We start from the raw sequence: 15,582 nt of genomic DNA, 5'->3' as shown, positions 1-15,582 counted from the left end.
TAGGAAAATTTTGTATAACCATCTCTGCTCATGTGTTTAAATCAGCATTCAAATTATGAAAATGCAGGTTTACTTACAGATTATAGAAAGGGTAGAAATCTAACCTCACTTGAAAATGCCAGGTACAAAGACTGTCCAGTATTTTCACGCCTCCAAATGTGATTTAGATCTTGAAAGTTGAACACTAAGATCCCTGGGCCCTGTGTTTCTGGGTGGAGTTTTGAGGGAAGTGGAAGTCTTATAGATAACCACTGAACAGAATGAATAATAATATGGAATAATAACTACTAATTTTTTAGAACTTACTACATAACAGGCACTGTTCTTACCACTTCCAGGCTTCAGTTGACCCACAGATCAATGGAAATAGGATCCTTCTCAATGGCCCTGATCACTTGGTACATCGGCTGGGATGGCTAGAATAACTGGGAGGGGAGCCTGGCTCTCCACATGGTCTCTCCAGCTGATAGTGCGACTTCTCTACATCATAGCACAGGGCCCCCCGGGAAAATGGAAGCCACAAGGCCGCGTATGGCTTGGGCCCAGAAGTCACAGAACATTTATTCTGCTGCATTCTATTGGTTAAAGTCAAAAGCCAGGACAGATTCCAGGGATGGCTAACACTTTGCATCTTAATGGAAAAAGAGGCAGGATCACATTGCAAAAGAGTTCATAGAAAGTGGGAGATGATTGAGTCACCTTTGAAAATTCTTGCGTAATAGCTTAGTCCCTAGAGCAAGCCATTGGCGATCTCAGCCAAAGAGCTCTCCTTTCTGGGGCACGGGAGCTGTGTGTGCCTCTAACAGACACAAGAGAAGTAGAGTCATCCATACTGATAACTCTCATTCTCACTGATGAACATTCTATCTCCAGCTTTTTCAAAGAGAGAAGTGATTTTGTCTCCTTTTGATTGAAAACAAAAACAAACAAACAAACATAAATAACGTAGCACAGACAGAATGCCATAAGGACTACTGCCTCTCCTTGGGATTAAAAAGAAGATGTAAGAGCCCTTTAATATTAACTTCTCCCCCCCCCCCCAACCCACATACACAGTTATTCAGTAAATATCTTTACACCAGATAGGGAGCCTCAGAAGGAAAATATTTGGGGAGAGAAAATTTTACACTGGTTGGGTTTAACATAACTATGGAACAACCAGATGGATAATTTGGTATGGAAGTTATCAGTGGTATTTCCTGATTTTATTTTTTAAAAATTTGCAATCCTCACCTGTGGGCATGAAACAAAGTCATGACTGCATGTCCTCACGGGCCAGCTCAGACTGCTCTGTCCATGCAGAAATGTCTGATGACACAGTTAACACTTTGAGTCTTTGTTTCCCGGTGGAAGGGCACTGTTTTGTCAACAAAGAGTATAGGAACAATTCTAACGGTAGATCCATAAATTATACGGCGGTCCGGGGCATCTTTCCAAGTTTATTTTGTAAAATAGATTTGACCCTTGAGGAACTTGTCATATAAATCATTACATTTAATTATGGTTTATAATTATGCTTGTACATATATTTCATTCTGTCAGGACTGAGGAGTTTGATTACTAATATAAATGGAAGCTATGCCCTCCCATGCTGAGCGGGGCTTCCGTGGCTGTGTTTAGATTGTGCGCACAAACTTTGTGGGTTTTTTATGTTTATATGCTTTTGGTGATTTAGGAACTCAGGCGATCATTTTCAGAGAATAGAAAATAAAATTTTCAGGATCTTAATAGCTCAGCTCTCTGTCGGACCGTATTGATTGTTGGTCTACTAGTTCAGAGGTCACCCAAGTGTGACCCCTGGGTCAGATGTGGCCTACTGCCTCTTAGTGGCAGTAAAGTTTCCTTGGAACATGGCCATGGCCATGCATTTACACACTGCCTGTGGATGCCACAGCAACAGAAACTATGGCTGGCAGAGCCTGAAACTTTATCTCCTGTCTCTAGACAAAAAGCTTGCTAACCTCTGGCCCTTTCATCACTAACTTCCCAGAATCCTGTGAATCCCTGAATCTGCGCTGTAGGCTTGGGAGCTGTTGAGGCGTTTGGTAGAGGGAAGGCGTGGTCATTTGGATGTCCAGGAGACACCAGCCTGGAGGTGTTTTAAAGGGTGATGGATAGAAGCACAGAGAGGTGGGTGGCAAGGATAACAGCCAGGATCACAATCTGAGTAAGAATTAATGCATGTTTAGAAGCTTAAAATAAAAACGATTATTCTAAAGCCCAGCCTGTGTGGCTCAGACGGTTGGGCGTCAACCCACACACCAGGAGGCCTCTGGTTTGATTCCAGTCAGGGCACATGCCTGGATTGTGGGCTCGATCCACAGTAGGGGGCATGCAGGAGGCAGCCGATCAATGTTTCTCTCTCATCCATGTTTTCCTCTCTCCCTCTCCCTCCCTCTCTCTGAAATCAATAAAAAACATATTTTTAAAAAATGAATATTCCATGAACCAAACATGTGAGGCGTTAGAAGTAAAGTTGTGCTACTTCCCAATTTTGCCTGAAGTCAACGCTATTTTATAAACAGCGTGCCTGCCATCACCGCTGTCATTTTGTCCTCGGTGCAAGAGCAGGGACAGCATGGGATGGCTGTCAAACCCCAGGGAAACACACAGGACCATTAAAAAAAATAAAAAAGGTAAATGCTCAACAGATACAGCTTATAGGAGACACTGTTGGTATGTTGCCATTATTAAGACATGGCTCTTTCCTTATTTGCATTTTTTCTGTAATTTCAGCCATCAGTAAAGCTCACCAGCAATATCTTATCGGTTAATGACAAGAACATCTGGGTCCTATTCCCCTAGATGCATTTTAATCAGGTCACTGAAAGGAAACTCCACAGCTGAAAGCTATCCATTTCCTTCGGGATGGTTGCATAATATAATTAAGAGTATTTTATTAGCAGCCCACGGCCGGAGAGGGAAGCTCTACGCGTGTGGCCCAGTGGATGCGAATTACTTAGCATTCTTAACACTTGAGGAACGTGTCATATAAATCATGACATCATACTCTGAGATGCCATTAGCTCTCTGTTGCTCATGATTAGCACTGGCTAGTGAACGAAAAGAATTCTAGAAAGTCTCTGGGTTTCAGGGTCATAAATAGCAGGCGGTGACACTTGCGTTGGGATCACTCATGCAATGCAAGCGTCTGTGAACAGAACCCACGCCCTTTGCTCATCAGCTCTCAAAGCCACACTACAGTAAAGACACGCCCAGGAAACAGCTCACAATACGCTACCCACAGGCGGGCCTTCAGGGGACTCGCAATCAAAAGAGTAGGATTCCCTCTCCAGCTGCACTCTTGAGTAGCTGCGCAGACTGAGAAGTTATCTGCATTTCTGGCCCAAGTCTCTTCATATGACAGACAGGTGTGTAGATGCGATTCCTGCTTCACAGTGTCGTGTCCTGTGCAATGAGGCGCCCTCCTGGCAATCACCCATATGCTGCATAAAGGGGCACCTGTTAGCCAATTTCACATATTAATTATCCCAAAGGGTAGGGTGCTTGGCTTGTCTTCCCTGTTTTAGGCTGAGGTATAATTTATGTATGCCGAACTGTACAGATCTTAACTGTTGAGATGAACGAGTTTTGCAGTTTTATATACGCATGGTAACCCCAAAGGAAACACGATACAGAACTTCTGCACCATGCCAAAAATTCCTTCGGACCCCTTTCCAAACAGTTCCAGCTGCCTGCTTCCCCGGAGAGGCAATTACTTCTGATTTCTGCCTGGCCTGTTCTTGGTCGTCAAAGGAACGCACTTGCACCATATGTATTCTTGTGTGTCTGGTTTTTTGCTCTCTGCATAGTGTTTTTGAGATCCACCCAAGTGGTTGTGTGATGCTTTTTGTTAGTAATCAATTCCATGAATATACCATGAATCTGTGTGTCTATCATGCTGTGGATGGGCAGCTGGGTTGTTTGCAGTCTGAGGCTATTAGGCATAAGGCCGCCATGGACATTCTCGAATAAGTCTTTCTGGGAACCTCTTTTCACTCCTCTCCGGAAAATACCTGGGAGAGAAAACGCTGGATAGAAAGGGAGTTGCATGAATGACTTCATAAGAAACTGCCCAGAGATTCCCACGGTGCTGGTACCTTGTCGCACAGCCAGCGGGAACGAACAAGGGTTCAGCTGCTGTGCGTGTTTGATGACACTTGGTATCGCTGGGTTGTAGTCAAACTGGAGGTGGGGGAGGGACTCCTCCTTCCAAAATGTAGTTCAGATGCCGAGACTAATGACATCACACCTACACATCCAAAGGTACCAAAGTTCATCACTGACGTAAGGAGCCTTCCGGGGAGGGCAGCGCAGGCTCCCAAGAAGGTCCGCAATGGCTGCTTCTAAGACATGCTGTGTATCTTGCGATTCTTTTTCAGCTGGACTGAGCCTGTCCTGGATATGATTTTCCTTGTACCGTGGTACTCCGTTCCGGAAGCCCGTTTGAGTTCTAAAACGTTCAAGAATCGAGGGATCCGCAGCCGGCAGCTGGGCCTCAGGATCTCGCCCTCAGCGGAAGCCGCATGGCACGTTCGACTTTCAAGGCGTGTTCGAAAACCGAAGCATTGACTCCCACGTTTACAGCATTTGTAACCTGAAATGTTCGTCCACGGAGACATTCGAAAACCAAGGTACCACTGTGTTTATCTTGCTCAAGTGAACCATGCTTCTTGGATATTTGGGTTGGTATCTTTCAATCTGGAAACTTCTCAGGCACGGTCCTTTCAGATATTGCCAGCAACTTACTTTCTTTCTACTCTTCTTCTGGGATTCCCATCATGTGCATAGTGAACCACCACATGATGTCCGGCAGAGATCATATGCGTACATTTTTACACAGGTTATTTTTTGTTTGTTTTCAGCTTTAGGCATTGTGTTGGTTTCTTAAATTTCAGTTAGATGGTTTATCATGAGATCTACCCTCTTAACAAGTTTTTAAGTATGTGGTGCAGTGTGGTAAACTCTAGGTACGATGTTGTACAGTAGGTCTCTAGAACTCACTCATCTTGTATAACTGGAACTTTATACCCAGGGAGCAACAGATCCCCATTTCCCCTCCACCCGGCCCTGGCAAGCACCGTAGTCTACTCTCTGCTTCTATGAGTTTGACTATTTTAGGTAATTGACTTGTTATATAAGTGGAGTCCTTCAGGATGTATCCTTCTGTGACTGGCTTATTTCACTGAGCATTGTGTTCTCGAGGCTCATCCACATGGTGACAAATGGCAGGATTTCCCTCTGTCTTAGGGCTGAGTGAGATCCCATTGTATGTATAGTCCGCGTTGCCTTCATTCATTCATTCATTCGTCGATGGTCATGTAGGTCGTATTCATATGTGGGCTGCTGTAAACAATGCCACCGTGAACATGGGAGTACAGATATGTCCTCAAGACCCTGATCTAGATTTTTTTAGTTCATTTCTACTCCCCTATCTTCAAATTTGCAGGTAGTTTCTCCTTTTGTATCAAGTGTGCTCCTTAAACCAGCAAATGAGTTCTTCACCTGATGTCTGATTGTCTTTTCTATTTCAAGAGTTTTCACTTTATTAATTTTCATGGATCTGCTACACTCGCCTCTCTTCGGTCATGCTGTCTTCCTTCCCCACTCTGGTAATGGCATCATCATTGTTATTTTAAAATCATTGTCTGATCATTTTTCCATATGGGTCATCTCTGGCTCTTTTGTGTTGACTGCTTTGTAGCTTAATTCTGGGTTGCATTTCTCTGCTCTTTTGTGTTCTCTTTATCATTGTACGCCCGGGATTATATATGAAAGAATTAAAGTAGGGACCTAAAGAAAACAATATTTCTGCTCCAAGAAAGGACATGGGTCTTCTTTCAGTCGCCAGCATGGATCCTGAGGGAATCTAATTTGCTACTCATCTCGTCTGGGCTTTGTCTCAACTTGCTTCAACTGTGTTGAGGCAGAATGAAAACTCTCCATTCAGCATGACTTTTGGAATTACCCGCTGACAGAATTCTGAAGATTTATTTTTTCCACTTTACCCATCAGCTTTCCAAGCTCAGAATTGCCAGCTCCCCCTACAGTGTCCCTTGAATCACCGTGGCACTTTCTTGCCCTACATGTTTCTCCTCGAGCTCTCTGTCCGTTAGGAAATCTCTCTGAATTCTGCCAGTTGGCCTCTGCTGCTCAGAGAGCCATTCCAGGGAGGAGCTGCTGTGTCTCTGAGGGATTTAGCTTCACTCTCTCGCTCCAGTCTCAGTTCTCAGAGGCTCATTCATAGGCTTGTATTCGGGAAAGGAGCTGGACACTGGGAATCTCTCCCCACAATCCTATCCTACCTGCAGCCCCCTTCTCGCCACCCTGGAAGACCTGGTAAAAGCCAGAAACCCTGCATTGGGATAGTGTCACAAATATTGGACCTATTTTTAACTTTGAAATTTCATTGTTCCTGATTCTGTATATCTATTTCTGAATATGTTGGAGAAGGAAATAATGTCTTTCCTGTGAAGCTCTAATTAAATAAAAGGACTTTGAGAAGTGTAAAATCATAATACCATCATACAGGGTGGGCAAAAGTAGGCTTACAGTTGTGAGTACTCAAAACACAAAGTTTATTCTCATATTATTAATTGTTGTATTGTTTCCCATACTCACAACTGGAAGCCTACTTTTGCCCACCCCATATGTGATATATTCCGATGCCAATATCTGTTTCTCAAGGAAAACCTACTAACAACAGAGAGACCCCCAGATTGTATGGGGTTTTTTTCACATACCAGGGCTCTGTGACAGCAGCAGTAACGTCGAAGACCAAGTCAAACCAATTTTTCACTGTTGGGGAATTTACTTTCTAGCCTTCTGTCTCTATGTTCAGAGTAATAGGTAATTGTGATTTTTGAAAGACTTTTTTATGAGCCTATCTTAGGCAGTTTATTATGGTACCTTACTCAAATTTGAGGGGGGAAAAAAGCGTTAATAATTGTTGCCATTAACAAGAAGGCATTAAGACTAGAGTCTCAGGCTCCAGTTAGTATTAATGATCCCGGCTTTAACTTAAAGTCTCGATAACTTCCAATCATGTGTCCTTTCCACCACAGTACTCTGATATTTTAGGATTATAGTTTCAACTACTTCTTTCTTTCAGATTATTTCAAGACTGCAGCAATTCCCTTAAAACATGGAAGTTCCTGTTTAATGTCTATTTTAACATAATTTCTATAATATTGCCTCCCTTGCTAACTGTAGCTTTGTGATGAGGAAATCAACTTTCTCCAAATTCAGACCGCCCCCTGCCTTTTTCTATCTAGAAATGTCTATGTTCTTTTATGGTAAATTCCCAGCACCATCTCGGACTGTTAATTAGAGGACTCTGCTTTGCTGGGATATTCAATAGAGTCTGTGTTTACCCCTAGAATCTATAATTATTCGTGAATTTCCTCCACCATCTCCAGGAAGCCATCTGGAATTGCTCTTTGTTTTCTGTCCTGAGGCAAGACATCTGCCAGTGACCTGTTTCTTCATTCTGAAGCTCCTGTTTCTCCAAAAACACTTTGGTTTATAAAGAATTTAACACACACACCCCACAGGTGAATTTATCAGCAATAGGAGTTACACTGGAATAAAACGGGATTTTCACCTTCATTCTTAATTCAGTCCACAGCTTTCCTTTCTTAAATCATCAATGCCTTCTAAGCTCTGATAAAAATATCCAATTTGTGTGTTTTGTCGGGGACCATAGAAATTCATCCGCACTTGGGCCTAGTTCACTCCTGTACTCCTGAATTCTGTGGCACATATTAGAAGGTTCTCGTAAGACCTTCGGGACCTGGAATCCTTGTGGATCCCCGGGCTGATTTATGCCCTGTTTCCCTCTGCATTTCTGGACAGCGTACTTGGACTTGATGATTTTGGACTAAACCGGATGAGTCCGTATAACCAGTTGGGGAATATTGAGCAATCTTTGTCATTGCTTGTGTTTTTAGTTTTAAGGAATTGGCCAAGCATTTACTCAATAATAATGTTGGGTTGCATAACGCTCTGGTGTGTCACCAGCAGTGTGCATTGTCATCATCAATGGAGCTTTCAAAACTGGAAATCCCTGCCTGGAGCCCGAGGCTGGGTGAGGCGCCACGTGGAGGGGAACCCGGGTTGCGCTGGGTGCGCTCGCGGGTGAAGCCGGAGGGGGACCGTTAGCAGGGACGCTCCCGCGCCTGCCCTGGGCCCAGAGGCTGCAGCAGCGACACGGGCAAGTCCGAGCTCCCACTGATCATCTGGGCGAGAAACAGGCACATAAACGCTGGACCTGAGCACAGCGGGTAGTGTGCCCGGCGGACGGGAAGGGTAGAGGGTGACTTAAGAGAACGGGTGTCTCAGCTCGGTTCTGAGAAATAGGACTCATGCAGGTGACGAGATGGGGAAGAACATTCCAGGGGCAGCAGCCGAACAAAGCCCCAGAAGGGGAAGAAACCCTCCACTATCTGAGCAATGTTAAGGAAGAGTGGTCGGTGGAAGCCGGTGGTGGGATAACATCAGGTAGGTCCGTAAACCAGGCGAAGTATTCAGGTTTCACTCTCACCGCACAGAGCAGAGCTGTAAAATTTGTAAAATGTGAGCCTCGTGAGTGCACAAACCTTACATCATTTACAAGCCCCGAAGCTCTTGGCAAGCCGCTTAAATTGTCCAGTCCTCAGTTTTCTAATCTCTGAAATAAGACCGGTGATACCCGCCTCTCGTGTAGGTAGGAGACAAAATACTATTTCCAGTAAGAAGCGTTTCTTCCAGGACTCGGTCTTTCTGGCTTCTTTACCTCCCACCATCGGCTTCCAGGCCGTGGCCACCTGGTGGCTCGGAGCACAGCTCAGGGGAGGGCAGGGAGGCCACGGCACCCGTTAGCGTGTGACACCGCCTGTCACACACAGTGCAGGAGTGACATGCATGCTGTGCTTCCAGGCGTGTTCAGAGATAGGGGCTGAGTTTCCAGGCCTGTTCACTGGCGTCGGGATATGAGGTTTGGGTGGTGCCTCTGGTCTTCCCTTCATGGGGACATAGTGGCTGCCATTGCTCCTCACACAAGCTTCATGCCGCAAGGAGGGGGCAGTGGAGAAAGTGTGTGTGTGTGTGAGTGTGTGAGTGTGTGTACCCCTTTCCCCACAACCTTTTATTCTATGAAGAGCCAAAGTCTTATCAAGAAGTCCTCAGAAAGTGTACCTCTAAGCCCCACTATCCAGCAGCGTCGCCCGTCCTTAGACAAGGGACCTGGGATCACACGAATGATTTATACGCAACATGAACGTCAGGACTGGGCGCAGCGCCTTCCTGCCTCTACCATCCTGTTACTCAGCTGCTATCTGAACGAAATCGGATTTCTGTTAGCAAGGAGGGAAATGAAAAATGCCTGCCAGCGAGCAGACAGCGGTGCCCGGCGGGGATTAGAGCCCGGCGAGGCCCGGGGGGAGGGCCGGCAGGGGCGGTGAGAAGGGATCGCGTCCAAGCAGGGACGTGGCGAGGGCGGCCCTGTTCTGGGAGACAAGGGCGAGCCTGCAAAGTCTTCAGAAACACAGAGCAGAGCGCAGGAACACTGCGTGATTACAGAAATAGGTCCGACTACGGAACAGAGAGGAAGGGGAACAGGGCTATGGAGCCGACAGGAAATAAACCCCAGGTGCCCCCTGGGGATTGCAGGTTGGTGACCACCTCTGGCTGGAAATCCACTTGGCAACTAACAGGGGGCATTGCCTGTGCCAGCCCCCTCTGCAGCCCAGAGCCGGCATGCTGGACACATGCCACGTACCCGGCCTGACATGCTAACACAACACAGGTGCCTTTAAATTAAAAAAAGAGAGAAGCCAAGAAGTTAAAAAAACAAAAACACAAAAAACACGTAGCTCCGCAACCTCTTCACTGAGAACAAACAACAAAAATGTGCAGCTCTGCGCTGACTGCAGGGCGCGGGAAGGCGGGCGGTGTTCACGGGGCCTCTGGCCTGGTAGCGGCTCTCACACTGTCCTCTGTCCCGCAGGCGCCATTCCCCGTGGCATGGGGACAGGGAGGGACTAGGACAGGACCTCTGAGTGGACCCTCTGGGCTGCCCTCGGGGCGATGACTGCAGCAGCCACAAAACCGGAACAGAAAAAACAAAAATGCCACAGCCTGTTGCTCTCTTGGAAGAAGGCTTGGAGTGTGTAGGGACAGGGGGACCTACTGAGCGCTCACCACGTGTCGGGTCAGGGTCAGGGTCAGGACCGGAAGCACTGGGCATATTCTCTACATTATCTCTAATCGTCTTCAGAGCCCTGTGATGTCATTTCCACCCTCCCTGCCTCACAGATGAGCAAATACATTCGAATGGTCAAGAGCTTTCCATCCAATCTGACAGCAAGTGGCATGGCGGAGCCTCAGACCCCCCCGGGGCTGGAGTTCACGCTCCTTCTGCCCCATCACAGTCACAGCCACAGCCACAGCCACAGCCACAGCCACAGCCACAGCCACAGCCACAGTCACAGTCACAGTCACAGTCACAGTCGCTGCTGGGCGAGAGCTCAGGACACAGGGGTGGGACGCGCGGGGGTCCGAGAGAGCTGCCAGCGAGACGCGGTCCGGCCGGAGCAGCCAGGCCGGGAGGCCCCCCAATCCGAGGAGAGGCCTCCGCAGCCCCAGCCCCAGCCCATCCTACCAGCAGCAGGTAAAACAGCTCCCTGGGGACTGGGGTGCCCGAGGGACACACCTGCGAGGCTTCCTCCAAGAGCCTCGACCCTGGGCCCCTGCAGGAAGCACAGAAGGTGCCCGCGCCCGGCTGCTTTCCACGCGCCACTGCGCTGCCGGGTCACTCTCCTCAGTTATTTCATTGGTTCCTCTGAGACCAAAGTCACGGGAAATGTCAAAACTACTTACAAACCTGGGAAATGCCACACTTACATCGACCTGCTTTCCCCCAACAAAGCATCTGTATTCCTACTCCTTTGATATCCAGTCATTGCTCAAGGGGGACTAGTAACTTTTGAAATGTATTTGTCCACAAAAAAAAAAAACCCACATGAAGGTGAAAATATTGGCACGGGCGTGATAACTGCTTCCCAGCTGCACTTACCCGGAGTTTAACTGGAGCGAGATCTAAAGGTCACGGATTTTTTTGTGTGTGAGATGGTAGATTTTTCATCTAAAGAACCTTCGCGGCACCTCTGCCACGTGACTTCCCAGCCACCCACTCCCCCTGTCCCTGGGCACCAAGCCCAACCCCCCGCTTGAGGGTTGGGGTGGTCACGAGCCCTCCTGAACTTTCTAGCGGGTACACCAGCTGACCTCACAGCAAACACCGAGTTCCCCGGCCTCCGTGTCCTTGCACGCGGATGCCTCCCACTTCGAATGATCTTCCTTCACTTCTGATCATCGAAGTGTTAAGTCTCCTTCAAAGTCACATCCCAGGCATTTCCCACCTCTCAACTCCGCCCAGCGCCCCACGTCCACATTGCCATCCTCAGGGGCACGTCTGTAACATCCCCGGCACTCTCACAGCAGAGCCACCACCCTCCAGTCGGCGTCCAGCTTCCTGGGTGCACAGCCCATCCCCGCGTGAGCTCCCTGAGGCCGGACACGGCGCGGGGCACCCCTGTCTGTCACAATGCCCAGCATGGCGTGAAGCCTGAAGAGCAGCCCAACTTTTGTTGCTGTGAATTAAAATCACCAATAAGAAATATTTTACAAGAGTGAGCTGTTTCAGCCAAGCAGAGGGCATCTCAGCCAATCTGGTTTTGCGTCGGCTGGAATGAGTCCCGGCTGCTCGTGTGGATGTTATTTTCAAGCGTAAACGCACGGGCCTCCTGCTCTTCAGTTTTCCCTTAAAACAGAAAGGTGTTGCCCCGACCCTCACATTGGCTGAGCTACGTAGTTAATGCCTAAATGAATTTTTCCGATTTGGTGGAGTTGTCAGAGGAGCCTTCTTTTGAGGGGTGTTTTGCAGAACAAAGTCTCTTGCAGGTGTCTTTGGGGTTGCAGGAAAATTCCGAAACGAATCGCCAGGTGGCGCCCGAGCCACATAACAATGCGGCCTAAACGCTGCTCCCAGGAGCAGGCCCAGTCCTGAGCGGCAGGCGGGCCCCTGCTTCCCCTCTAGAGGGTCCGTCCAGGCTGGTCCTGCTCATCATGGGACCTTACCTGGTCCCCACTAGGCCACACCTGCTCAGCCCCCGGACGCAGAAAGAGCGCCACCTTTCCCTAGCGGCGGGAGCCTTTCCCACGGGGATGAAACACGAGTTTCGGGTTTGCTGCCCGGGAACCGTTGATGGAAAGCCAGCTCTGTGCTTCGCTCTCTTCTATCTCTTGATTTAAAATCTAGCGTTTGTCTGCTGGGAAGGGATTTAGAGTTCTTCTGCCTGTCAGCGTCCCCAGGCCCTATTAAATGGGGAGAGACACTGAGGGTTGGCTCTCTGATGACATACATTCAGTTGATAGCAGCAACTATGTTGAAGACCAGACTTTCCAATTCCAATAGTGTCTCCTTAATACTCAATATTACTCCACAGCAGCTACACGTAAAAGCGTGAAAATGCAGATCAGGGCTTGTCCTCCAGGCATCGGCAGAGCCAAAAGCCTTGTAGGTGCTCAAGAAATTTGCCAACTGACTGATAAGTAAACCAGCTCCAATTTCCTTTTATTCTGACATAAAGGGTAGTTATTTGATCCAGAAATTCCAAAATTTTATTTTCTTCGGGATATTTTGAATTTTAAACTCAAACCTCAACTTTAGATTAAAACAAAAAAAAAACGAAACCCCCCAAATTTGAATAATAATCTCTTGAAACTTAGATTGAAGTGTTTATTAGTGCCCTTAGCAGGTGACGGACACGCTGAGTGTCAGAAGCATCACGAAGATGCTTAATTTTTATAAAAGTGAAATGTTTTTAATAACATGATCAAGTGATTAGAAGTGAGGATTCCTTTATTTGTGGGCAAGCTAGGCGTCGGGCGCCTTCTAAGTGGCAAGCGCTGCTCTCGTCCTGGGACGCAGCAGGGGACAGACAGAAAGACACAACCCTCCGCCTTCACTTACTTACGTGCTGACGGGCAACAAACAGCACACAAGCGAACTGGCCGAGTGCCCTGGGGAGGAGGCGCCGGGAGGGCTACAGACGGTGCCTGGGAGGCCGCGGAGCTCTCTGCCGGGCAGCCGGGCAGGGCCTCCCGGGGAGGAAGCGCATGTGCGTGGGCACCGCGGGCACGGGGCAGCCGGGGACCGTCCCCGGACAGGCTGCCCGATAGCTGGACAGACGCGAGGACGCCCGTGTTTCCCGCAGGGCGCGGGCCCAGGGGGAGCGCTAGCGGAGGAAGCCGGCCAGTGTTACTTTACCCTTTTCTTCTTTGGCCAAAACCAAGGAAGGGAGAACTGCTTTAGCCTCAGCACCAGGGTCAACGTAATGAAATAATTCATGGTTTTCCTTCTGCTACTGTGGAAAGTGCATGAGACATCCAGGTTACTAATCAAGCTTCGGGGAACAGGGGGAAACTGTCATCTGAGACCCGTTAGGGATTGATTAATGCAGAAATAGCTCCCATCTCAGACTGGAAATTCCACCTATCTACTGGAGCTGACAACCAGGATTGATCACCCAAGCCACGTTAATCACAACATATGAAAATGTTGAGGCGCCTGTAATTAATGACGACCTAAATGAGATTCCTATCTCTGCTAAAGATAGCCCCTGAATACATCAGGCCATCCATCTTTCTCATGCCAGATTCATAATACCCTTTTGCCGCTGGTTCCCCCCAGAACCTGCCACATGTGTTACCCAGACAATGATTTTTGCCTTCATTTTTTAAGAGTATACATTAGAAATAAGCAAGTAAATGAAATTATCAGTCCTGTGATAATGAAAGTCATTCTCTGCTGACTATGAAGAACTGGCATTTATCGATACTTTTGAAATACAGGATCTCCTTCCCACCTTTTATCTTCCTGGCCTTCCCCAAAAAAACCCTGTGAATTAGGTATACTTTTATCATCACTATTATTACTCATACTTTACCCTTGAGAAATAGCGGTGAAAGCCTTTAAAAACTTTTCCTGTCCTCCTTGCCCCATTAGAATTCCTGTTGCTGCAGTTCGTTTGACGCCTTTGTGACCAACTTGGTCTCACTATTTTAAACCCAACAAAGGGACCTGTGCCAGCCACACCGTAATAACAAAGTAAATGAAAGCTGGACTGGACTGAGCTGCTCTCTGTGGGGTGTCCCTTTCCCTGCCGCGCCCCTCTACGCTCGGGGTCCCCCCTCAGCCTCAGCAGATGCCCTTCATTCCGGGAGGCTTCCTTGGGAGCTCCCCCTACTTCGGTGTGACTAGTACCTCCGTTCTCTAGGCGGCCTCTACGCTTTGTACATACATTATAGTAATTTTTGGTAACCAGAGCATCTAGCTCTCGTTAGTTCAACAGATATTTATCAAGAAAAGGTATTAATAACAGTCATTCATCACGATCCCACAGCTAACATCATACTCAATGGTGAAAACCTAAAAGGTTTCCTCTAATGATCAGAAATAAGACAAGGGTGCCCATGTTTAGTCAACATATTATGGGAAGCTCTAGCCAGAGTAGTTAGGCAAGAAAAAGAAATAAAAGGCATCCAAATTAGAAAGAAAGAACTGAAATTATCTGTTTGTTGATGGTATGATGTTACATATAGAAAATCCTAACGACTCCTGAAAACTCTGTTAGAGCTAATCAACAAATTCAGTAAAGTTGCGGGACACAAATCAATATACAAAAGTTAGTTGTGTTTCTATGTACTTAGAATGAACTATCAGAAAGAGGAATTAAGAAAACAGTCCCATTTACAATGACATCAAAATACTGAGCTTAGGAGGTAAATAACATTGATGAGAGAAGTTGAAGACATAAATAAATAGAAAGATATTCCGTATTTATGGATTGGAAGAATTAATATTGATAAAATGTCCACACCATCCAAAGGGATCTACAAGTTTAATGCAGTCCTGTCAAAACACCAATGGCATTCCTCACAGAAATAGAAAGTTAATTCTAAAATTTGTATGAAATTACAAATATCCCATATAGCCAAAGAAATTTTGAGAAAAAACAATCAAAGCTGGAGGCAACACACACCCTGATTTCAAACTGTATCACAAAGCTATAGTAATCAAAACAGCACAGTATTGGCATAAAAGCAGATACATAGATCAATGGAACAGAATAGAGAGCCCAGAGATAAACCCAAATATATATAGTCAATTAATCTTTGACAAAGGAACTAATAATATACAATGTGGAAAGGACAGTCTCTGGGCTGGGAAAACTGAACAGCCACATGCAAAAGAGTAACACTGGACCCTATATTACATCAGACACAAAAATCCATTTAAAACGAACTAAAGACTTGAGTATTAAGACATGAGACCATAAAACTTCTAAGAGAAAACATAGGATATAAGCTCCTTGATACTGGTCTTGGCAAACGTGTTCTGAAGTTAAGAAAGGGATTGCTCGCCCGGCCGGGTGTGGCTCAGCGGTTGAGCATAGACCTAGGATCCAGGCGATCGGGGTTCGATTCCCGGTCAGGGCACATGCCCGGGTTGCGGGCTCGATGAATGACCCTCTCATCATT

This window comes from Miniopterus schreibersii (assembly GCF_964146895.1).
Source record: "Miniopterus schreibersii genome assembly, chromosome: 13".
NCBI lineage: Eukaryota > Metazoa > Chordata > Mammalia > Chiroptera > Miniopteridae > Miniopterus > Miniopterus schreibersii.
This window is presented reverse-complemented; position numbering follows the sequence as displayed.